Source organism: Callorhinchus milii, unplaced genomic scaffold, assembly GCF_018977255.1.
Source record: "Callorhinchus milii isolate IMCB2004 unplaced genomic scaffold, IMCB_Cmil_1.0 Scaffold3, whole genome shotgun sequence".
NCBI lineage: Eukaryota > Metazoa > Chordata > Chondrichthyes > Chimaeriformes > Callorhinchidae > Callorhinchus > Callorhinchus milii.
In genome coordinates, this window is record NW_024704744.1 from 47,121,113 (window position 1) to 47,147,301 (window position 26,189).

General features: G+C 38.7%; 1 protein-coding gene and 1 non-coding gene across 6 annotated transcripts in view; one reads left to right on the forward strand and one right to left on the reverse strand.

Annotated features, from left to right (window-relative positions):
* Positions 1-26,189, reverse strand: part of me1 (malic enzyme 1, NADP(+)-dependent, cytosolic) — a 240,689-nt gene that overhangs the window by 184,021 nt on the left and 30,479 nt on the right. The gene's annotated exons all lie outside the window — the stretch shown is intronic.
* Positions 7,161-7,234, forward strand: trnat-cgu. Its single transcript has one exon. It is a non-coding gene; the product is annotated as a tRNA-Thr (tRNA).

Genomic DNA, 26,189 nt, shown 5'->3' on the forward strand with positions numbered 1-26,189 from the left:
TTATTATGAAATTTTGTCTGCATCTATTGTTGGTTTCAAAACAGTTTTTGAATATACTGGTAAAAGTCCATTTTGGTGGGCCAGTAAATATCCAATTGATAGAGTCTTGTACATCTCTTGAATGTAATACAAGGTGACTGGCAATAAAATTGTGCTTGGTCAACTAAACATTACAAACCAGGGCAGATACACTTTCATTTGCCTACACAAAAATGTTACCTGCAGCACATAGATCTAAACTGATGCATTATAAAATCATTTGTGAAGAATACTCGATGGACTAAACGTCAATCCCAGATTCTCCAATATTCTGTGTTTGTGGAGTTCTGTAGCTCAGTGGTTAGAGAACTCGCTTTGCAAGTGAGAGACCTGAGTTCAATTCCAGGCAGGACAAAACCTTAGGCAAGTTTCCTTACTCCTAATAATAATCCCTCCAAAAAAACAATAATAAATTGGTCATTTTCAATCCACGACTGTTTGTGGGACATTGCTGTGCGCAATTGGCTGCCGCGTTCGCCCACAAATATACAGTCAATTCACTTACAGTATATTCTGTGAAGCACTTTGGGACGTCCTCCCGACATGAAAAATGCTATATCAAATGCAAGGATTATTATTATGATTATTTATGAATTGAGTGGATTACATTTTTTTAAAAAGTCAGAATTTAGAAGTATGATGGATTTTCTAAAAATTGTTTCCACGTTTGTCACAACTCATCATTAAAGGATATGTAAGCTATCAAATTATAAGAGTAATGCGATTTTCAACCCATCATTTAGTGGGCAGAGCCACCCATCAATTTTAAGTGGGCTACTGTAAAGCATTCAGTGCAGGCTCTCGACCACATCAAAATAACATGTACGATTCTGAACGCTGATAATCATGAAACAAAAATCAATCAAATCGGATCAATTGTCATTTGAAAACCAAAAATAAATTTAAAGTTTCAAGTATGAAATTTCAAAAGGAACCATCAATTTCACAGCATCAAGAGAAAAATATTTCTGGAATTAAGTTTCCGTTCATAAGATTCATAACCAAAACATAAAATCTATTTTCATCTTGCAGATGCCGGTTGACTTGGTGTGGATTTCCAGCATTTCAGATCTGCCTTTCACCAATGGGCGAATTAAATTCAAAAACAATGTGAAGCAATATGCAAGTATTGTTACACAAAACATTGGATCGATACAAGTTTTAATAAGCAGGATTTTCAGATTTAAATACTTACAATTAATATAGCACCTCTAAAATCAGGAAGAAGTCTCAACATGCTTCATAGGATTCACTATAAAGTGCAGTGACTGCTTCTTCATAATTTTGTAGGCAACACACAACCAACTTGCACATAGCCAGGAAGGGAAATGACCCATTTCATTTAGGTGATTGTTGGCCAGGACATACGGAGAAACTCTCTTCTCATTTCCAATAGTGTCATTAGATCTTTAACATCCATCAGATAGGAGCTCGGTTTAACATCGCATCTGAAGGATGTCACCTCCAGTAATGCTGCACACCTCCAGCACTGCACTGGAGTGTCAGCTTTGACTACAAGTCCCAATATGGGGCTTTGAATCTACAGTCTTCTGACTCAGAAAAGAGACTGTTATCAACTGAGCCAGGATGACATACACAAAGTCTTCATTTGCATTCATCATCAAGGGACTTTATGATTGTTTCATTACAATGTCATTAAATGTACTTTTCCACTTAATTATTCACTATTTTAAGAAATCTCCGGTGTACATTTAATCAAGACCTCACTGGAAATGGAAAAACATTAGGCATGAAATATTCTTCACAGAAGCTAAGTGAGAATACTGGAGCAGAAAACTAATATTTGAATCAGGAGGCGGGGGAAGTTGGAGGAGGGCTTGGCAGTCACAGCGTGGGAAATTGAGGGCAGTTTGGCAGTCTCAGCACACAAGTATGCAAGTACAGCCACATGCATGTGGCTTCGGTCAGCTCATAAATCTTTTATCTATTAGTGAGGCATTTCTTATGTTTTATTTCCACAGCAAACATTAATTCTACCCTGGTAACATGAGGTAAATACACATTACAAACAACTTTAATTTTTATGACAAGTTTATATCTGGCTCAATAACTTTCAGTCCAATGAAGGCAAGACATTTCCATTACATAAAGACCTCATGACAATTCCTTGTAACATAAAACAATACCTTATTATGTTCAAACACAATCATAGAAATTTCAGTACACGAGCTGATCTTTCAACCCACTGATCCTTTGCTCAACACAGAAGTAGGATCAGCTTATTTAAGGGGTAACATTGCCTCAGAGCAAGAAGGTTATGGTTCAAGTCCCAGATTGAGAGCTCTATCTTATAGTCTCGGCTGGCACTCCAGTGCAACAACATATCGCAAGCAATAATTATTATGTATTATGTTGGAGCTCACTTTGTGACCTCAGCTGCTATTGTAATCACAATTCTTTGCTCTTTGCCCTGTCCCCTTTCCGATGTTTTCTTTCTAAAAAGGTTCATCCAGTTCCCTTTTCAATGTTATAAACTCAGCTTCAATAGCTCATGTTCTGAACAATCCTCTGCATGAAAATATGCCACTTGGCTCCTCCATTAATATTCCCAATTTATGTCCCATTTCTTTCAAATTATCATTTAGTGAGAATAACCTTTCACAGTTTCTCCCTTTAAAACATTACAGAATTTTGGAAATGACCATCAGATAAGATTATCCATGCAATGAATGGCCCAAATAACCTAAATCCCATAAACTGAACATTTTTCAATACATCAATATCCCTCAAGAGTGACTGTTATTGATTTGCAGATTCCAGGCATACAAAGCTTTTAAAAGAGTAACAAAAATCAGCACAATAATGCAATTTTCAATACAGTAAGAACTTTACATTCATCTTGATTTCCCAGATCGGTTTCTTCACAGCCCACAATAATCAAGATTTGTACCCTTCAAAGTGACCATTAACCATGTCCAATTCATGCTATATAACAAAGTGAATATTTCTACAGTGGCTTGTTATTGCAAAAATACTAATTATTACTAAGTAATAATACTAATTAGAATGTATAGGAGGGAAAGTAGAAGTATTCAACAACTCCTATACATATTCTGGACCTGCCACAAGTTGAACACTGGGCCAGAGGTCTGAAAATCTTTAGCCTTAAGATTGTGAAGCATTTTGTAGGATGTAGATTGTTCTCAATTTGCAAGAAGCAGAAAAACGATCCTTACATTTGGTACAGCACCTTTCACATTAGAACAATATCAGAAAATGTTTCACAGGATACACTGTAAAAAGTAGTGACTGAATATGTTTTATGGACGAATGCAGCAGCCAGTTTCAGCACAGCAACGTCCCACAAACAGCCAGGAAGTAAATGACCAACTTTGTTGGGGGTGGGGGGAGGCAGAGAATTGTTAACCAGAAGAAACTCCTTTCTCTTTTCAAATGGTGCCATGAGATCTTTAACATCCACCTGAACAGGCAGGTGGGACCTTGGTTTAATGGCTCATCCGAAGGACAGCACCTACAACAATGGAACACACCCCCAGCACTGCAATTCAGCTTTGACATCTTTAAAATCCCAGCAGCACTAAATTTATTACCATGGGAACATAAACTTTACTAAATATACTCTAGCTCTGTGTGAGGAAAGTAGTTCTATGTAATCACACAGCAGTGAAGTTGAACAAAGAACATATCTTAGAGCTCTCACAGATGCCTCTTGAATTCTTCTTTCAGTGAACTAAATATGAATCACTTTGTAACAGTAAAATCCTGTACACCATCAACTAAAGTTCAGTTTGACACCTGCATTATTCTGTGTTAATTTTGTAAAACTATTAAAAATGTAGGACTATAACAGTGTTCATTATTGTCGGTCCTTTTCCAATCATTTGATCGTCCCAAGTCCCTTTGTGTTATACTCTGCCCTCTCAACTCTTCCCTCCACAAGCTGCAGATTATTCAGAACTCTACCACTACACATCATCCTTAAAGCTGAAAGGTGGGTTGGTCAGTCCATTAAATCTCACATCTCTACCCTGACCTAGTCCTTTAAACCCACATCAGGGCCATGACCAGTTCTGCCTTCCCCCACCTCTGCAATATTGCCCACCTCTGCCATTACCTCTACCATCAGGCCCCAAGACCTTCATCCATGCTTTCATTAGATCGAGGCTTAACTATGCTAATTCTCTGCTTGCTGGACTTCCCAACTCTTCCATTCACAAGCTGCAGATTATCCAGAATTCCACAGCTCGTGTCATCTCCTGCACTAGACTCTGGAACCGATGATCCTCATCCTCGCCTGGCTTCACTGGCTCCCCTTCCCCAAAAGATCAAGTTTAAGATCCTCGTCTTCCCTTTTAAAGCCCTTCATGGTCTTGCTCTTCCCTACCTCTGCGACCTTTGACAACCTTACCAACCTACTTGCTTCCTCCGCTCAGCGGGCACTGGCCTGCTTTATGGCCTCTGCCTGTCCCACCATTGAGGTCGGGCTTTGAGCGTTTCTGCCTCCATCCTGTGGAACTCCATCCCAGAATCCCTTTGCTTCGCCCCTTCCCTTGCCTCTTTCAAGGCCCGTCTCTATACCTTCCTCTTTGACCTTGTATTCGGTCATCCTCCCAACCCCCTTATATTCCAACCCCCAGCTCAGGTGCAAAACCTTGACTTTTTGTCGATCCTTGCAACATTTTCCTGATATGAGATACACTATACAAATGCAATTTGTTGTTGGAGACTCTACATCATGGACTTCCATAGACTGTGTGCCAATGGGGAGATCTCAATATAATTCACATTTGTAGTGATAAATCACATAAAATGGACAATCACACCACCTTACTTTGTTTTAGGGGGTGTCTGAATAGAAAAAAACTCATCTTATGGTTGGGACAAGATTACCAACAATGAGCTGTCTGCATTCATCAAAACAGGCCAATAGACAACAGAAAATCACATTGCTTCAACTTGCCAAAATTTGCCGGCATTAGATTACAGTGTTGTATGTGAGTCTGAAATCAAGAAACATTAAATTAAGTGCCCGTAGTTCTAACCATATCGACGTTTGGAAATATAGAACTGTACTTTGAGTTATACTTGGCCATACTGAAGCAACTTAACACAGATTTTGTAATTGCTTTCAATACAAGTCAAACCTGCAAGGGTATGCACAAATGCCAGCACTAATTTATTGGTCGATCTGACCCGTGGCACAATTGTGCGATGTGGGAAGAAACTCAAGCCAGTTCTCTCCCCCATTGTTCAATTCTACAGCAAACCCTTCCTGCAAATCACGCCTACAGATCTAGTCCACTGGATTCAAAATGATCCTGCTTGATAACTCATGCCAAATACTCCTCATGTGGAACCATACCCCATTAAGTCAGAACATGGGAGTGGGATAGATAGAGAAGAAATGAGGAGGAAACATAGGGGGAATAAACTACCAATGTCCAAACTTTGCCATCTGTGTGCTGTAGGAGTAAAACTTGCGTTCCATCATCTGAAGCACAAGTCCACAATACCAAATGTTGTATAATGGCTGTTTAAATTGGCCTTTATACTAAGAACTTCTATAGCTTGAGGGAAGATTCAGCATTTAAATATTTAATGCATCTCATTTAGTGTGTAGAGCTAACAGCATATTGCATATACTGTACAGATCATACAGTAGCCAAGTGACTTAGATTTAGTGTCAAGGTAGGGGGTGCAGAAGGAATAGAGGAGGATTTGCAGATTGCTTTAAGTGGTTAGCTGGATGACATTTGTTGAGAAAAGCCACGAGAACAAAATGGAACAATTACTGATGGCATCTTTAAGTTGTAGGAAGCATCACTGAAAGGAGCCAGTCTGGCTAGGTTAGTTGGCATCAACGACTTGATCATCATTTCACTGGAAATGTGCAATAATTTCCCTGAATTTTTAAATCCATCTTTATGAAAGCAAATGACAGGCAATTGGTCTGATTATGAAGTCTATGAGAAAAAATTCCACACATATACTTCAATCACAACTCAATAACCTTTATTAATAATAGTTAATAAATAATAAGTTCCTAATCATAGAATCATCATAGAATTAAACAGCACAGAAGGATGCCATTTGGTCCATCGTGTCTGTGTCAGCTCTTTGAAAAGAGCTATCCAATTCAATCCCACTCCCCCGCTCTCTCTCCATAGCCCTGCAAACCTGTCCTCCCCAATGTAATGCATTATTGGCAGCTCAGAATTAAGTTAAACTATAATCTTTGATTTAAAAACAAATGACTTCTAATGGCTCAATAAATCTATAATACATTAAGTTCCTTATAACTCAACCCTGACATAACTTGTCTACCATTTAAGACAAGTCATCATGTGTCAATGTTATATTGACCTAATGTTACATGACCCAATGTTATATATATATACACACACACACATACCTACACACAAAATGTATACATATATATATATATATATATAGCCTAACTTGCCATCCTGGATAATGCATCACCTTTTCCCTTGGAGTGAGGAGTTATCACAAATTTACTGAACTTAATTCGTATAGTGCTTTCGCATCAAGAGGATGACTCAAAATGCTTCACACGATTTACTGTATAGTTCAGTGATTTTTGTAGGCAAATGTGGCAGCAAAGTGTGTACAGAGAGCATTATTTACTGAGCAGCTCAGCTAATACAGATTGAGAAACTCAAATAAGATTCTCAGGGTGTGCTCAATTAACCAATTTTAGCATGGCTGGGGTTAAGGGTGCTGCATGACTTTTGTATCCTAGGTGAAAGGAGGGAGAGAAAAAAAGGTCACTACTATTCAGAGGCTCATGCTGGAAAAAGTGGATGTCAGATGAGGTCAATCTCAAGCAAATTAGTGATGTCTTCCAATGGTCAAACAGCCTGCAGACATTCACCACCAAGGCTTACTGAGGCACAGGATTGGCATCCGTGGAACTTTGGCCAATGTAAGCAAATGTCAGCAATGAGGAGTGGTGAGAGCTTGGAAGCGTTGACAGATAAATTTGTCATAACTTACAGGAAATTCTATTCTACACCCTGTAGGTATTTTTCAAATTAAGCAAACAACCTGTCAGATTAAGTAAAAATATAAAGAACAAAAAGGTATATCCAATGGTCAAACATACTGGAGTATGTTTGTGCCCTGTAGCTTAGTAGTTAAGAGAACTCGCCTCGTAAGCGAGAGGATCCAGGTTCGATTCTTGGCAGGGCAAAACGTTTGGCCAGTTTCCTTACTCCACACGCCTCCATTTATCAAGCAGTAAGGAACCCGGTTGTTAGTCGATTGGCAGATCGCTTTTCCGAGGGTAATAATTCTTTCAAAATAAAAATAATTTGGTCACTCAATCCATGACTGTTTGTGGGGATCTCCCGTGCGTAATTGGCTGCCGCGTTTTGCCCACAAATATACAGTCAATTCACTTTACAGTGTGTTCTGTGAAGCGCTTTGGGACGTCCTCCCGATGTGAAAAGCGCTATATCAAATGCAAGGATTATTATTACTACATTTAACAGTTAAAATGCTTTAATGTGTTACACTTTTGCTCCAAAGTCCAAGTTGAAATTCTTTTGATTTTTTTTAAGAAAACCCCCCTCTTGCAGGGTGCGGTTCTACAATAGCTGGTTGTTCTCCAATATCCCACCCAAATAGCCACTGTTCATGGAATAGCCTCGGGTACTAGTATCAGCAGCCACTCAACTGTGGAGAGCAGTACATCTGAGGATTTCCACACATACACACACAAAAAAAAGAGCATTGGCAGGCCAGGCCAATTTAGCCTCTTCCATGCAGCCTGGCTGCAACCAACAAACTCTGCTTGAACCAGGACGTGTACATTTAAGCTCCCAGTCCATAAGATGCAGCTCTATCGAGTACACCATCCTCCCTGCCCCACAAATCCTACAAGTTGTTTGTTGTGCAGACTTTTAAAACCTTTACAGATTTTCTAAAAATTAGTTTCCTGATCTGATATACCTAATAGTCCAATGAAAGTTGCACCCTTTTATAATTAGTTGAGAAAATATTTCACCTTGGATATGGAGGAGGAGTGATTAGATATTGTAGATGTGTTAGAATGGTATGAAACTAAAAACTTAACACTGGTACAGATATCTTAATTGTGGAGATTTCCTTTCAACAAAGTCTCCTTCTGATGATTCTGAAGGCAGGTGGATAGTGCACTATTATGCAAGTTTGGTTTAGTTTAAAAATGATAATTGAATGGCAACACATGGTGAGACAAGTCCTAACCCTAATTTAGAAACATAGAAATGTACTGCACCGAAGGAGATCATTCAGCCCATCTGTGTCTATGCTGCCTCTTTAAAAGAGTGATCCTTTCAGTCCCATTTACCTGTCTTTTCCCAATACACTTAAGTCTATTCACTAAATCATTATTTAGTGAAGTTGAGACTAAATAATTAATTTCTGGTTCTGTGGTTTATATACACGCGATTACTTAACCTTACCACCAGATTTTAGATAACCCGAATGTATGGATTCCTCGATTTAAAGGAAAGATGCGTGAACAGCAAGTTTTAAAAACAAGCTTGCATTTTCTAGCTTGTAAACCAAACTTAACTAAAAACGGTGTTTGGATACAGTTTAAAGAATTTCTATGGCAGCTGCTTTTTAATCCAGCACCCAAAGAATACCCCTCCCAATCACGTTTTTCCATACTCTTATAATAGCTACATCTGTTCCTTCTAAACATATACAGGACATAACAAACCTCACAGTAAAGTGTGCACTTACTTATTACCAGTACAAACAGATTCTGTTCATGGCATGCTTCAAGTCATGCAGCCAGAACATGCATTTCTGTATGCCATTAGGATGTACAGTATTGGATACTTACACTAATACCTCAAGAAATCACATACCCTAGGTTAAACTGGTAGAGTAAAACAACAACTTGCACTTATAATAGTGCCCTCCACGCAGGGTAGTGTCTCAGAGCGCTTAACAGTGACGGAGCCTGACTCCAAGCCAGGGGGGAGGTAGTCCTAAGCAAGGTTGAAGTGGAAGGTTTTCAGGCAGGACTTGAAAAAGGAGAGGGGGGGGCAAGGCAGAGAGATTGAGGGAGAGTGTTCCAGATTTTCAGGACATAGTGGGTGAAAGTGCGACCTCTGATGGGAGGGTGCGAGGGCCGATGCCAGTCGAGCGGAGGCGCCATGTGGCGGATTGGGGAGCGAGGAGGTCGACGAGGTAGGGAGGTGCAGAGAGTGAAGGGATTTGAGCACAATTGTGAGGACCTTGAAGTCGAACTAATTATGCACACAAATACTAGAAACATTCAAAATTGAATACTGGAACCAGATGCCCTGGTGATTACAAAGTGGTAGGAATCACAGAGACATGATGACTAAACTTGGATGATGGAAATAAATCAACTTAAAGGATACAGGCTTTATTCAGGAAAGATCAAAGTGATAATAAAGGTGGAAAGGTTTCCATGTATGGAAAGGACACCTGGGAGTTTATGGCATTTGAGATAACATCACAGGATCAATCATGGTATGAAATTCTCTGGTTAGATGTGCTCAACAAGAAAGTGGTTCGATTAACATTTAGGGTTTGCTAAAGACCGCCAAGCCAAAGTAGAGAACTGCTTACAACTTGAGAATATTAGGAGTGTATGTGAGAAAAGTGTATTAACGGGGAATCAGCCCGATATAATCTGTGAATATCCAAGTGAGAAAGACAGTCATTCACTGCATTCCCACTTGATGTTGATCTTGTGAATGTAGTACCCGTCTGCGTCCTGACTCAGTGGATCGGGGAGACCACACAGGGAGCTTCCTTTTTTGACTTAGTTCTAGTCAGTGACCCAGAGACTATTTATTCAGGAAGTGGAAGTAGTTGATAATAAGAGGACTGTGACTACAGCTCACAGTTTGACTTGGGAAATGGCACAAGCCTGCAACCAAACTCTACAGTACAACTTTAGACCTTCAAGGGTATGAATGTTAAGCTAAGTGATCCAGTAAAACTCACATAAGTCGTATCATTCAGAACCATAACAATTAATATGATTTTTGCGAAGTGCGAGTGTAAGTCGTATATATCCAATTAAATCTATAATCTACACTACCCATGTGAAATTCAATGCAGACGGTAAGTAAGCATGTTGTAGTTTGTCACTGCAGCTGGCAAGTGCGCATGTAGTGACAGGTCAAGATTATGTTTCCCGATTCAATGCATCTTGACCCATCGCCGCATTGGAGTCACACTGAGTCGCAGGAAATTAAATTCTTCTGTACATGCGTCATCAGATCAAGACAATGTTTCCCATGAATCAATGCAGATGGACGATAAGTGCACATGCGTTGACGGGTCAGGACATAATTTCCCGTAATTCAATGCAACTGGTAAGCACGGGATTAATGGAAGATAGGAGAGCAGGGTTATGACATGATTGATACGACTAGTGCAAAGAAATTTAAGTGGTATTGATAGGAAATTGACTAGAACTTGGCTGCATGTACAACTTACAACTAAATTAAATTACAACTTAATTTATAGAGATAAGACTTGCGTGAGTTTTGCTGTATAGAGGGAGGCAACACTTAAGTACAAATCAGTTGAAGATGAATAAACATTCTTGAAAAAACATTATGCCATGCATGCAGAACAAGTAGCACCATGGGATAGATCTAGGGGTATTAGATGACGCACCACTCACCATGTCAACACAATGTGAGACAGCAATATAAACACAAATATATTGTCAAATCAGTAAAGTTCAGAATCCCAGATGTCGTAATCAAGCTATAAAGTGCTCTGGTCAGGCGAAAGCTAAAGTATTGCACGCAGTGCTGGTCACATAAGGTGTCTGTCCAGGTCGTAGAGACAGTGCAAAGGAGAGCAGTGAGGACAATCCCCAGTGTTAGAAGAATGAGCTATGAGCAACAATTGGACAAAGTAGCGCTCCAGCTCTGAGATAAGAAATCTTGGAGAGGGCCTTAAAGACGTGCATACGAGTAGGAAAATAATAATAATTTGGTCACTCAATCCACGACTGTTTGTGGCACACTGCTGTGAGCAATTGGCTGCCGCATTTCGCACACAAAATACAGGCAATTCACTTTACAATGTATCCTGTGAAGCGCTTTGAGACATCAAGAAAGATGTGATAAGGCACTATATCAAATGCAAGGATTATTATTGTGGGTATTCTGGAAGGCGAGATGAAATGTCCTGAAATACACTTCATCCAAACCTTATCAGATTTATACAAGCTGATATGAAAGGCTCTCAATCTAAAGTCAAAAGTTACATGAACTTTTTCTGTACTTACTGCTGAAGAAAACACAATTCTTTGTTCCAAAGAATATCTGACACATTGTTCAAAAATGAATTTAACGATCTGATCTAAATAAGTCACTGCAAACCGCACTTCATTACAAGGAAAACATGACTCATAACATGTTCCAGCTTTAAAGAATAAACAGCTGTTTGAAAGGATTCCCCCAACTCCAGAACAACAGGAATATTTGTTCATAACACGCAAACTAACACACACACACACACAATAACCCCCATAACCAGCACTGCTGTCCCAACACACAGACAACTACAACTGAACCTGTGAATGACATCAATGTGAAAACAAATTGAGAAAACAGGATGCTTCAATTTCATTGCTAATTTTTCAATTTGCTTTGCAATTGTCCATAATATCACCCTGAAGTACAGCTGTGTTCATCAATAACTGGTACTAGTTTGCTTTGCACGCCAGAATCTGGCAAAGGGAATTCCCTTACAGCTCTGTACTAAATCTAAGGGAACTTGGCAGCATCTCAGCATTAGAACTGCCAAGTCAAGTAAGCCAGTCTGCAGTCAAATAGGATAAATGTTTGGCAAGATTTTGAACCATAGGACTATCTAAGTCTACATCAAGCCAATATTACAAAGTACTTGACTGGGTATCCTATTTTTGAATACTTTCCAAACTTTTGTTAACATTAAAAGGACGTTCCTGAACTGAGCTTCAAATCAAACGTAAACTATAATTCAGGATTATTGCTATTGCAGGAGGACCAATGACAAGCCAGTTAAAGTGGTTTCAAAATGATTTACAGAGCCAAAAATAAAATCATTTTGTGCACCACTTGAGTTTCCTGCAAAGTATGGCCATTCTAGAAAATTGGCTTTGCTGAAACAGGCACCTGCTGTTGAAAATGTGTTGCCCACTGTAGATGCAGAGACAAAAAGGGGCAAAACTCAAAACCATTCATAAGCATCACTTTACACAATACTACAGTAGAAACTAACATTCAAATGAACAGAATACAAAACATTTTATTTTATGTCTAAATACTTTGTAAGATTTAACATCTTTCCAAGACATTTAGTGCTCCAGCCAGGACATGTGATAAATACAACTAGCATTTGTACAGTGACCTTCACGTAGGATAGCATCCCTTCTGCAGCACTAGTAGTACAGCAGCAATTGACATTTCTAGCTAATTAAACTCCAGAATGTTGTATAAATATGTGCATTTTGGGCCATGTGTAAATGCATGTGTATAAGACGGAATCACAGGTGTCCTTACTTATTTCACAGCCAAGCCACTTATTAGATAATTTCACAATAAAGGGCACTTATAATTTCATCTGTATATGTGATGAACATGTAGTGTTTAATACACACATTTACACAACTCGCATAATAGACCTCACTGACCTAGAAGCCTTTTGATCTATGCTGATCAATATAATTCGAACGATTACTTTAAAAATTCACTGCCAGTGTGCAAAATATTACCCAGTATAAATCACGTTTCGCCCACAAAATACACGGTCAATTCACAAATTGTATCTTTGCAAGCAAAAGCATTGTGGAGTCCTGTAGCATTTTAGTTATAGCACTCGCCTCACAAGCTAGAGGACCCGGGTTTGATTCCCGGACGGGGCAAATACTTAGGCAAGTTTCCTTACTCCACACGCTTCTGTTAACCGAGCAGTAAACAGGTACTCAGTTGTTTTTATTCGATTGGTGGATTGCTTTCTGGGGACAATAATCCCTTCAAATAAATAAATAATGTGGTCACTCAATTTACCACTGTTTGTGGACACTGCTGTGCGCAATTGCTGCATTTTGCGCACAAAATACACAATCAATTCACTTTATGGTATATTCTGTGAAGTGCTTTGAGATGTCTCAAGGATGTGATAAGCCACTATATCAAATGCAAGGATCATTTTTTTCATACAATGCAGTAGGTTTCCAAACATCCTATATAGTTCTCATTCCATGATATTTTTGAAGGTATGGTTCAGAATTTCTGCCATTTCAATTAACATAACATATAGGAGCAGGAGTGGCCATTCGGCCCTTCGATCCTGCCCCGTCATTCAATCATGGCTGATCTTCTAATCTAACTTCAGCTAATAACCTAACCCTGCCTTATCCCCATATCCCTTAATCCCTTTTGCAATAAGAAATCTATCTATCTCAGTCTTGAATATGTTCAAGGACTGAGCGTCAACAGCCCTTTGGGTAATGAGTTCCATACATTCACCACACTTTGAGTGAAGAAGTTCTTCCTCAATTCAGTGCGAAAGGGCTGGCCTCTGATTTTAAGGTTGTGATCCCTGGTTTGGGTTTCTCCAACCAGAGGAAACAATCTCCCACTATCTACTCTATCATGCCCTTTGATGATCTTATAGGTTTCTATAAGATCCCCTCTAATTCTTCTATATTCTAGAGAATATAGGCCCAAATTGGTCAGCCTATCCTCGTAACTCAACCCCTTCATCCCCGGTACTAACCTCGTAAATCTACGCTGCACCCCCTCCAAGGCAAGTACATCCTTCCTTAAATGAGGAGACCAAAACTGGACACAGTATTCCAGGTGTGGTCTCACCAGGGCCCTATACAGTCGCAGCAAGACTTCCCTACTCTTACACTCTAATCCTTTGATAATGAATGCTAACATGCCGTTCGCCTTCCAATTAAAAACTGCCCATGTGTATGAAACTCCCTCAATACCCAATTAAGAAGCTGTCCCCTACTAGACAAAATTTAGACCTGGTCTGCAATGAACCCTATAGTTCCACTGGAGTGCCAGCATCCAGAACTGGGAAGAATGTCAGTCTTCATTCCATAGTGACAGCTGCCTTACAATATTCCCCACATGACCTGGGCTTACCTCATTCTACTCCCTGCCCCCCAAAATACACATAAATCAGGATATTAAACATGGTGAGTCTCTAGGAAGCTGCTCTGTTAAAAATGAATATTTCTGTCAGGTATGAAACTTTTAAAAGAAAAAAAAACTTGAGAGCCAAACCATTTCCAAATGTTGCATATTTTAACCCTAGTAAATTTCCTACAGTGCGATTATGGCTGGCTGCAGTCCTCCTGCACACTGTGGAGGCTTACATAAAAAGGAATTCAAATTCTGCTCTTGCATCGTGGAAAATCCCAGCAATTCAACCAGTCAAAAATATGCCTGAAAATTTTCCTGGAAAAGTCTCTCATTTTATTGATCCCAATGGAGTTGTAATTAGAGGTTTGATTTTAGTAAAAACAATATTACTGGGCAAATAATAAAAGTTTCTTCAGAAGTTATTTTCTACTAACGATGACATCAGGTTTCAGCAAAAGTTAAGAAACTCCTCCTCGATATGTAAAAGTAATAATTTAAGGTTATTTTCGGCTGCTGCCTGGAAGATTTGACATGCTAAATGGTCTATTTCAGTAACTAAATATAGCAAGTCAAAATACATTTTGGAAAAAAAATAAACTTGAAAGAACAGTTATTATACACATAAGATTTGTTACAATCTGGAATGCACTGCCTGAAAGGGTGGTGCAAACAGATTTGAGAACAGCTTTCAAAAGGGAATTGGCTATGTACTTGAAAAAGAAAGATTTGCAGGGTTATGGGGTAAGAGTGGGAGAGTGGGTCTAGTTTGATAGCTCTTTTAAAGAGCTGACAATGGGCCGAATGGCCTCCTTCTGTGCTATAAGATTCAATGATAAGATTAAAGTTTAGTGAACGTATTTTAAACAACACATCCACTGAAAGACTTCTTTTTCCAACACTAATCAGCATTAAACATTTTATCTCCTCTACAGTTAGCTTACTGAAGTCCACAGAGCATTCAACCTCATTTCAAAAATCGAGGGAGAAGACAATAACTGAACCTGACCACGTTCAACTCGTCTCCTTCCTCTTCTCTTTGTTGCATCTCATTCGTGTTATGAGTTATGACCTTCCTCTATTGACAGCTGACTAGCTGTGCTGTGCTCTCTCCAACGGGCTACTTTCAGCCATCAACTATTCTGCTCCTACCCAAATCCTTGCAATAAATATTTGGTATAGTGCCTTTCAGGTTCCTCTTTACAATACATTGTGTGAAGTGTTTTGGGACGTCCTACACGATGTATTGTAAAGAGGAGTGACTGTGTGTTTTGTACCCTTCATAACTATAAACCATCTAATGATTTTTTATTTGTATAGTAAAACTTAGTAAACCCATATATTTTATATTACCATTAATGTACTTAGTTTGTCAATTGCTAATTTCTTCTTTGTACAATGACAAATGCAAGAAAAATGGTACACACATTAATGTTCATGTGTGGAATCTACAGGAGTTACCAGGCTACAGGCCATATCTTTTGTACAATGCTATGTTTATCTTACTTCTTAGTAAACAGAGCCGTGTGGAGTAAGGAAACTTGCCCAACCTTTCTCCCTGCCCGGGAATCAAATTCAGGTCCTCTCGTTTGCAAGAAGAGTGCTCTAAACTAAGCTACAGGACTCCACTTTAGTCACTCAGTAGAAGTAACTTTGCTTATGCTGTTACAGCTAAACTTTCAGTCTTTTTCTACTGGAACACTGATCCAATGGCACCATTCAAAAAGAGAAAGGCATTTTCCCCAATGTGTTGGCAATAATCCTCCAGGTAAGAATTGATCATTTACTTCATGGCTGTACTTCATAAGACATTGCTGTGCACAAATCACTTGCAGAATACAGTCACTGCACTGCTCCGTAAATCACGTGAGGCACTTTGAGACATCCTCCCGACATGAAAGTTATGTACCAAACGCAAGTATTATTATTAAGATTGGACAGTAAAATGCTGAGGCTACAGATTAATGCAAGTTAATATGCAATAAATTAACCTTAAAAGGGAAAGCAAATATAAATCATTGGTGAAACCATACTTAAGAGTAATAATAAATAATAATCCTTGCATTTGATAGTGCTTTTCACATCTTCTAAACGCAACAAGGCACTTCACACAATATACTGTAAAGTGAATTGACTATTTGTGGGTGAAATGCGGCAGCCAATTGCAAATTCAGAACAAATCTACACAAACACTATTTCATTGAGCAAATAGTGAACCTGTAGAACAGGTTCTCCTAGGGAGGTGGCTGAAGCAGGAAGTGTTGATTTTTTCAAACGCAGATTAGATAGTTTTCGTTTAGGAAATAACATTATGGGATACAGTACATAGGTAGTTTGGGACAAATGTGCATGAGACCACCAGGAAGGTGGAAGACAAACTACAGACCTTGGTCTTTTTTGATCCAGCACATTTTATGTTCTTATATGTCCTCATGTTCAAATGCTAATGAATTATGCCATAATCATAAGATAACTGTACATATATTGGTGTTTTAGCAACCCCTTACTACATGTAGTCACACTCTAGAAATGCAGTGCTAAAAAATGTATTCTGGGAGCATTTGTAATGTAGAACTCCTCCCCCCTCCCCTGATGTATCATGTGTAGCTCTACTCCAATAGCATCATGAGTAGCTACAGCTTCCAACTCAGTTCACAATCACCTCACAACAGGGCCACTTTCCAAACAAAACTTCTGTTTTTCAGCTGCATCTGGTTTTATGCCCCTTTTCATTTAAGAGCCTTCCAGAAACAGATTAACTTTCAATAGCGTAGCAAAAGTGGGGAAAACAGATTCATATTTTCCTCCATCTCATTTTCTGGGGTGGGGGGAGGGGAGGAGAACTGGCTGAGAATTTGACAATTTTTTGTTAATTTTAAGGATTCTCTTCACATTCAGCTGCAGAAAAACATAAATTTTATACTGGCATTGGTTGGGTTCCTGAAACTACTGCCTCACACTACAGCACTTTCAATGTTGACTCAATACTAACAAGTACAGTATGAGTGACCTATTGAAAAACTAGCAGAAACAAGGGCAACTGAGGACATGATGGAAACTGCATAGTTTTTTTAAACATGTAGGATTTCACTCAAGTCCAATTGCAAATGTCTCATTTTGTGATTAAGTTCATGGTTTCAATTTTTCATCTACAGATTAAGAANTTTTTTTCCCGTAGAGTAGCTTAGTCTAAACCCAAATCAAGCACCAGTTATACCACCATAAGCAATAACGTGAAGCCCAGTTTATATAATAATAATCCTTGCATTTGATATAGCACTTTTCATGTCTTCTAGACGTCTCAAAGTGCTTCACAGAATATGCTGTAATGTGAATTGACTATATTTGTGGGTGAAACGCGGCAGCCAATTGCACACAGCAGTGTCCCACAAACAGTCGTGCATTGAAAATGACCAATTTATTATTGTTTTGTTTTGGAGGGATTATTATTAGGTGTGTGGAGTAAGGAAACTTGCCCAAGGTTTCGCCCTGCCTGGAATTGAACCCAGCTGTCTCGTTTGCAAGGCGAGTGCTCTAACCACTGAGCTTCAGGACTCCCACATTTATACCACATTATTTTGAATCAAAGCCAACCTCCTCTACCCCCATCACCAGATTGCAATGTTCCTTTGTCATAGATTTTTTATTGTTATAAAAGTGAGTCAGTTGTATGATGTTTTTCCTATAATTTTAGAACAGCGCTTTGCTATTTAATAATAGCACTTTTAACTACAGGGCATTGCAAGCACAGTACTATATTTGCTTCTAGTGGCAGAAAATAAGTATTCCTAGATGTTAAACCTGAAGAAATGTGTGGTTCATTAAACTAGAAGAAGAAAAAGCAAGTAAAGACAGCCCAGGCACATTCCATCACTGCCTAGAACAAACCTACTGTCAGTATTTAAGAATGGATTATGCTGCCTTTATGTCCAGTGACAAATCATTTTTATTGTAGGCAATTATTATGCACACAAGAACAAGTGGTGAACCTGGCAACTCAGCTGAAACTACGCTTTATGAATAGTGCATAATCTGCTCACTTGAAAAAGACAGATACGTCTTCTGCAACTTTGGCAAGGCTGCTGCATAAAGTTTCACACCACAGCAAGTTTTAGATTTATTGTTCACTTGCTAACTTTCTGCCAGATTTTTTTTTAAAAAAACAAATTGCTTACTATGGTAATTCCCATTATATGAAGGATGGTCCTCTACAGACATTATCTTAAAAGGCATTCACTTATTAGTAAATACCAGTAAAGCAGTTTACAGGGCAATGACTTGGATCTCAATCCACGAGTGTTTGTGGGACACTGCTGTGCGCAATTGGCTGCTGAGTTTCGCCCACAAATAGTTAATTCACTTTACAGTTTCTTCTGTGAAGTGCTTTGAGACATCTCAAAGACGTGAAAAGCGCTATATCAAATGCATGGATTATAAGGATTATTATCTGTTTGTATGGATTGGGAAAAAAGTGCCACCTCCCAGGGCCTTGAAAGGAAGAAATAGATGTCAGTTGCTTCTGCTCGGACGAACACTCTACACCTAAACCGGAGTATAATGCACACCCTTATGTATGACTCTGCAAACCAATATGGTATTCCCTCATACATATTCAGCAGCTTTACATGATCCAAGAGTCAGAGCTTCAACCTCACATCAAACATGTGATAATACATCAAGTACCATGAACCCATATCCAATACATCACAAGCAATGTGCAACTAAATGAAAACTAAATGACTTTGTACACCCATTTACTCATATCATTTCACTTGGGGTGAGGTGGGATGTGGGGGAATGCTCCTTTTAATTGTTATTTTAGAAAATAGCTGATATGCAGATCAGTCTCCCAAACTGATTCCAATTTAGTTTCTGTACATTGACTACAGAAGAGTGACAGTTTCTAAAGTTTAAGGCAGTATTGCAGAAAAAAAATAAACAATTTTGAAACTTTGAAATTTTCTGGAACACATATCCATGTCTCAGTAGAAGCAAACTGAAGAACGAGATTATTTTGCCAATTATCAAATTAATTTGGGATCTTAAAGGAACATTTTGCTCTCAAATTTACAGTCAATTCCCTTCACAGTATGTTCTGTGAAGCCCTTTGAGACGTCTCAAAGATGTGATAAGATGCAATATCAAATGCAAGGATTATTATTATTGTAGAAGAACCCCTTCATCTCTTTCCAATGCATTTTTTTTAAATGGAAAGCTTTTGTGCAGTACTTCAGAGTTTTGTGGCCAAGCATAAGAGATGCCAATTGCATTCTAAGTATTTTGGAGAAATTGAGTTGATTGAATAAAAGAATTGTGGATTGATTTCAACTGGATAGCTGGAAGGTAATGAGTGTAGGAATAGATAACATTTCATGCGATTTTCTATTCCTAAATGTGAAGCAATTATTATTTCTTTATCATTTCAACCTTGCATAACATCAGAATGGATATGCTTTCAATGCAATTCTGAAAGCCTTCCTTCTAAAGGCATTGATGCCCAGAAAGTAATCTTGAATTAAAGATTTAGAACACCAAGTGAAAGTCAGTGTTGTTTTGCATTGGGAGTCAATACAGTGAGGAACAGAGCATACATAGACAAGTTACAACATAATAATAATCCTTGCGATTGATGTAGCGCCTTATCATGTTGTCAAATGTTTCAAAGTGCTTCAAAGTGGTGCGACTGTATTCTGTGTGCTTGTATACTTAGAGTTAGACAATGAGATCAGAGCGACGAGACCAAAAGTAACAAGTCTCTCATAAACTAAATATTACAAAGAATGATCTGAAGGATTTTGGCCCCTACTGTATGTGACCAGAGGAAAAAAAGCTCATATTCCTCAGTCATGAACTCTCCACAATTTATTTAATCTTCTGAGGCGATAAGATAATAATAATCCTTGCATTTGATATAGCACTTTTCACGTCGGGAGGACATCCCAAAACACTTAAGATGGCTCAAAATGACAATTGGGTTCACTTGGTCTCCACTAGACAAAGTAATTTGCTACAGCTCTATGGAAACAATATGAATTAGGAAAAGCCCGGGTGCCTGAATTGCTGCTTATATCTGATTTCATCAATGTAATTTTAAATGTCTATCAAATTGAAAAACTAGTCAGCCACAAAAGTTACTGGTTACATGACTCCTAACAATTTAATTTTACCTGTAACAATGGATAACATTTTCATAGTTTGTCCCTTACACTCCTCCCCGCCCCCGGCCATGTTGGATTGAGCTACTCAAGTCAATAGAATGGATATACTGTACACTTAACATTCCACACATATGTAAAATGTGGCACTTCACCGATGTGAGCAAATGTATAGTGTTAGTTTTCTCAATATCATTTATCAAGTTTCTATTGAGTTCACATGCTGAAATTGATCTAAGAGTTTTGCAGGTCTCATCATGATGTTCACATACTTTATGTTCAACAATTGCAACAGATAACATTTTAGCTCCTGGTTAAATTCCCAACCCCAATGGTTCAGTTACATTTAGTGATTGATAAGTGATTCATAATCAACATTTGCAGGCTTTGGAGAATCGTTCTGATCACAATTTGAATGACACACTCTTAAAAGGTGCTGGCTTGCTGCAACATATGAGTGGGATCCATCAACAGTTGTATTCATTTCTTCAATGGAAGAATTATTTATTATAATAATCTTTGGTTTGATGTAGAACCTTATCATGGAGGCTTCAAAACTCATTGCAGAATTTTACTGCAAAATTTGACCATATTTGTAGGCAAACACAGCAGCCAATTTCCAAACAGCAATGTCCTATAAATAGGCTGTAAGTGAATAACCAATTTTATTATGAATTGTTTTGAAATACTGCCATGGAATATTTAACATTCACCTGAACAGTCAGACAGGAATTCAGTTTAACATCTGATCCAAAGGATGGCACTCTGACAATACAGCATACTCCCAGCACTGGGAATTAAGAGTGTCAGCCTGGACTTCAAAGTCCTGATGTGGTGCTTAATCTGGAAACCATCTGACTCAGAGGTGGGAGTGCTATCAACTATGCTAGGCTAATACTAGGGGTGAAAACAACGTGAAAAATTAGCATTGGTGGCAACCTCCATATTAAATTTAGCAATTTTAACCTATAGCCATAACAAATTGCATTTAATAATCTTTGCATTTAAGTTAGTACCTTACATCATTGAGAAGTCTCAAAGTGCTTCACAGAATATATACTGGAAAGTGGATTGGGTGTATTTTGTGGGTGAAAGCCAGCAGCCAGTTTGCAGTCAGCAATGTCCCACAAACAGCCATGGAGTGAGTGGCCAATTTTATATGGGGAATTTTGTTGGGCAAGACACCAGGAGAAACTCCCTCTTTTTTCAAATAGTTCTATGGGATCTTTAATATCCACCTGAACAGACGGTCAGGATCTTGTTTAACATGTCACCCGAAAAACCGTGCCTCACTCACCAGCACTGCATTGCATTGGATTGTCAGGCTTAGTCTATGTGACTCCAAGTCCGGATATGAGGCTTGAACCCATAACTTTCCTATTCAGAGACAAGAGTGCTTCCAAATTACATGTAGACTCATTGCCAATCAATAAAATGGGTGGGGGGGAATAAAATCCTAAATAAAGTATAAATTAATGTGCTTGAATAGTCCTATTCATATGGTTGGTATGAAGGTCACTCATCCTTCCTAAATACCCACCTATCACTTTCCACTACAGCATCTAGCATTTTTTGTTTAAATTTATCAGAATCCTGTACTCAAACCGCAAAGTTTATTTTTGGCTCCAGCTATATAAAGAATTCTTCCTGGCATTTATCCTAAAATTTCTCTTTACAACCTTGAATCTGTGTCATCTTATTTATTGCCTTTGATTATTCAGAATCCTTCTGGATTTAATTTCTCCATCCTATTTTATGCCTTTCATCCCTCCACATAGGTCCTCTGAGACAGCTCTTTCCATGGCTCCTTCCATGGTTCACTCTTTGAACACTAGGAGATCAGTTTTGTTACTTCAGGAACCAGGCAGCTCCCAGAATTAATCACAATGCTCCAGCTATGGCCTGACCATAGGGGGTATACTGAGAACACCCAAAGCACTTGAACTGTTAAGATTGTTGATTCTGAATATTTTCTGCCACAAGCAAATCTCAAGCCTAATTTGTTAAGAAGTTCATACACAGACAAAACTATTTATTTTGTTGCTATCCGAGTTGCTCGGATCTGGAATGCATTGCCTGAAAGGGTGGTGGAAGCCAATTTGATAACTTTTAAGAGAGGAATAGTTAATTATTTGTGAAATACAAGTTTGCAGGGCTATGGAGAAGAGAGCAGTGGACTGAGATTTATTTGGAAGCATAGACTCAAATTCAAGATCCTCATCCTCACCTACAAGACCATTCACGGCCTTGCTCCCTCCTACTTCTCCGAACTACTATCCCCCTACTTATCTGCCCGTACCCTTCGTTCCTCTGGCTCCGGTCTGCTCCACATCCCCCACCCCAACCGCCCTACCATTGCTAGCTGGGCCTTCAGCCTCTCAGCCCCTAGGCTCTGGAACTCTATCCCCCAGTGCCTTCGCCTTGCTTCCTCCCTTTCCTCCTTCAAGGCCGGACTCAAGAACTTTCTCTTTGACCATGCCTTCAGCTCCCCTCTCAACTCTCTACCCCCTCCTCGCTCCCTCCCTTCCCTCCCCTCACCTTGACCATTTCCCCCCTGCTCGGGTCCTGACCCAACTGTCCAGCGCCTTGGGATGTCCTCCCGAAGTGAAAGGCACTCTATAAATTAAATCTTGTGTTGTAAACACGATGGGCCGAATGGCCTCCTTCTGTGCCATATAATTCTATGAAATGTCATAAGTTAAAAATGTATGCGTGGTCAGGTAAAAGCTGTCTTTTGTCCCTCTCCCCACTTCAGAACAAACACATAATCTACTTTATGTTTCTATATTCTTCATTAAGAGAATACAGGTTCCCTAATGGCACAGTTGGTAAAGAAACTGCTTAATATGCAATGAAGGTACACAATTTGCCAGGTCTAAATTTCAATTCCTTTGAATTCCTAAAAGTAGTATTCAGATGTCTCAAAGCTCTTTACAGCTCTATGTATTTTGGGGGCAAAGCGTAGCAGCCAGTTTGCGAAGTGGAAAAGTTTGAAATAGTCTGCATCAAATAAATCCAATTTGCAGCCTCCCACTCTAGTTGAGAATCAATATCTGAACTCTGAAGCTAATGGCTAGGATAATAAAAGTGCACATCTAAAAACAGTGAAAACATCAAGCGTAAAATTGCAGTTTCAAAACATAGCAACAGAAATATTTGTTGTTTAACAGTGTACAACATGGAGCTTTTTTCTTTTCAATTAATATTCACATTTGTTTTTGAATGAAGCATTACCCAAAATAACCTACAAAGCAGGCAGACATACGTGCACATAAGGACATCAAAAGATCTCCAGTAAGCAGTTATACTATTTGGGAAGAGTCCAAGTCTGACAGGCAGCATGAAACAAAACACTGAAGTCCAAAGATTCTTCTACTTCCCAAAGAGACAATAGAATTACATGCAAATTCCACAACCCTATCCAGACTTGAGACACTATTTCTAAAGGATCTTTTGTTCCGTTCAACTAGGTTATTGATGCCAATATTAACAGATGAATAACACATACTATACAAATAAAGCAAATCGCCTGCTGGAATTTAATATGTTTTGTATTACTGATTATTTCAACAGAAACAAATTGAAATTCAAGCAGGCTTTTAAATGTTTCGCTATCAGTTACCACATCAATAAATTTAATAAAACTGATCTTTTTAAAATATGCATTTGTGATGCTCTAATTACAATTGACTTGAGATGACTTCCCAAATCAATGGTTCTCTCTTTTTTCCCCATTAGATTAATATAAACCACACAACTAGAAACAAACAAAAAAAGGTCAGTGGGCACAAAGACAACTTTAACCACTGCTGTGAAACACTGAACCAGGGAATAGTAGAATACTGTACATGCAGTATTCATAATGGGTAAAGCATGATAACTAAGATCAGATCTTATTTTCATTATAGTTAGAAGTAAAGTGTTGCTCTTTAATATATTTTGGCAAGAATAAGCACTGTAGTGTATTGTACACACAAAATAATCAGTGAGTTGATCTACATGAATAAATCTTGCAGCTCACAGTGTAGGGTGACACTCCAACGCAGTGCAGAAGGGGGCTTCATTATTGGTGCCGTCCCTCAGATGAAATGTTAAACCAAGGTACCACTTATTCAGGTGAATGTTAAAAAATCCCATGATACTTTAGAAAGAGAAAGGAGGTTCTCCTGGTGTTATGGCTAACAATGCCCCATATACGTGGAGTCCTGTAGCTTAGTGGTGACTGCATTTGCCTACAAATACAGTCACTACATTTTATAATAAATCCTGTGAAATGCATTGAGACGTTCTCCAGACATGAAACCGCACTATATCAAATGCAAGGAATAGAGATGGGAGTTTCTGCCTGGGCTGATAATCCTAAAGATCAATTTCCTTCATGGCTCTTTGTGCGACATTGCTGTGTGTAAATTAGTTGCCATATATTTGTCTACAAATACAATTTACACAAGTTGCCTGTGATACAATTTGAAATATTAGACCTTTACAGGCACCACATCAAATGCAAGAATTAAGTTTACTAGCCAAGTATTTAAACTTCAACAATTTCAACTTATTTTCAAATTATGTTGACCAAGATAAACAATTTTGGATACCCAGGGCAGAATTAAGAAACAAGATGTGTCTGTGGTTACAACAAAACATGTTTTTTTAAAAAAAGATATTCATGATTCTCAAACCATTGGTAAATTTACCAGCATTGGTAACGCAAGTTTAAAATGGGAAAAATCTACCCATTCTCCTTTGGAAATATATTGATTAGATTAATCATACTCAACGCCCTGCTGTACAACAATCCTTGTGTTTGATATACTGCTTATAATAGGGAATGGCTCAAAACACTTCAAAGTTTCTGTGAAATGTAGCAACCAATTTTACCCACAAGATGTATTTTATAGGTGAATGTGGCATCCAATTTACATTCACATAACTGTCCCGCAAACATCTATGTGAATCGGGAGAAGCTCCCTCATCTTTCCAAATAGTGGCATAAAATGTTTAACATCCACCTGAACAAGCAAATGGAACCCGTCTCAGTCCAATTGTCAGCCTAATACTGAACATGGTGTTTAAACCCACAACCTTCTGATCCAGAAGTGAGAGTGTCACCAATTGAGCCAGGCTGATGCCTGGTGATTTTACAGATTTGTTTGGAGGGGGGGGCGAGAAAGAGGAGGAAGAGAATATGTATACTCAAGGTGAAGGATGTTACTGTTATGAGAATGCTTTCAGGCACTAAGGGCAATACATCCTGGGTGCTGCTAAGTGCAATGACTTTTGACAGTGTGCTTTGAACAGGAAAATCTCTCATTGCAGATACCCTGCCAAAGGTGTTGCACTAAAGTGATGAGCAGAACATCACCCCCTAGTGTTAGCACCAAAGTGACTGGGAGAGTGATAACCAAATTGTTCCACCTCTTTTGAATTGGGTTACTTGGAATTACAATTTATACACACCACACTGATCCAGCCCCTACTTTAATTACAAACTTAGAAATGGTAAATGCCTACAATTATAAACTAAAAGAATGCTACAGTCAATTCTAAATCCTGGTTTAAGAAAATCTATGTCTCGTAAAGTAGTGGATAAGTTGAAGAGACAAAAGCACTTGATGCTGTGTCAACTAATTCCTTCAAAAGTGAATAAGCATCTGCTAAGAATAGTAAAGAAAGTTTATGGGGATGTGTTCAGAGCAAAATGAGTTACACAGGATACATGGTTTCTCTCCTGTTGGGGCTGTCTAGGGGAGGCAGGCAAACATTTCGCAAGGGAAGCAGACGAGGGATGCATATTGGAAATGTGGGAAATAAATGAATATTCTGGCAATTTTGCTTGATTCACTTCAGGGATTATGAAGCA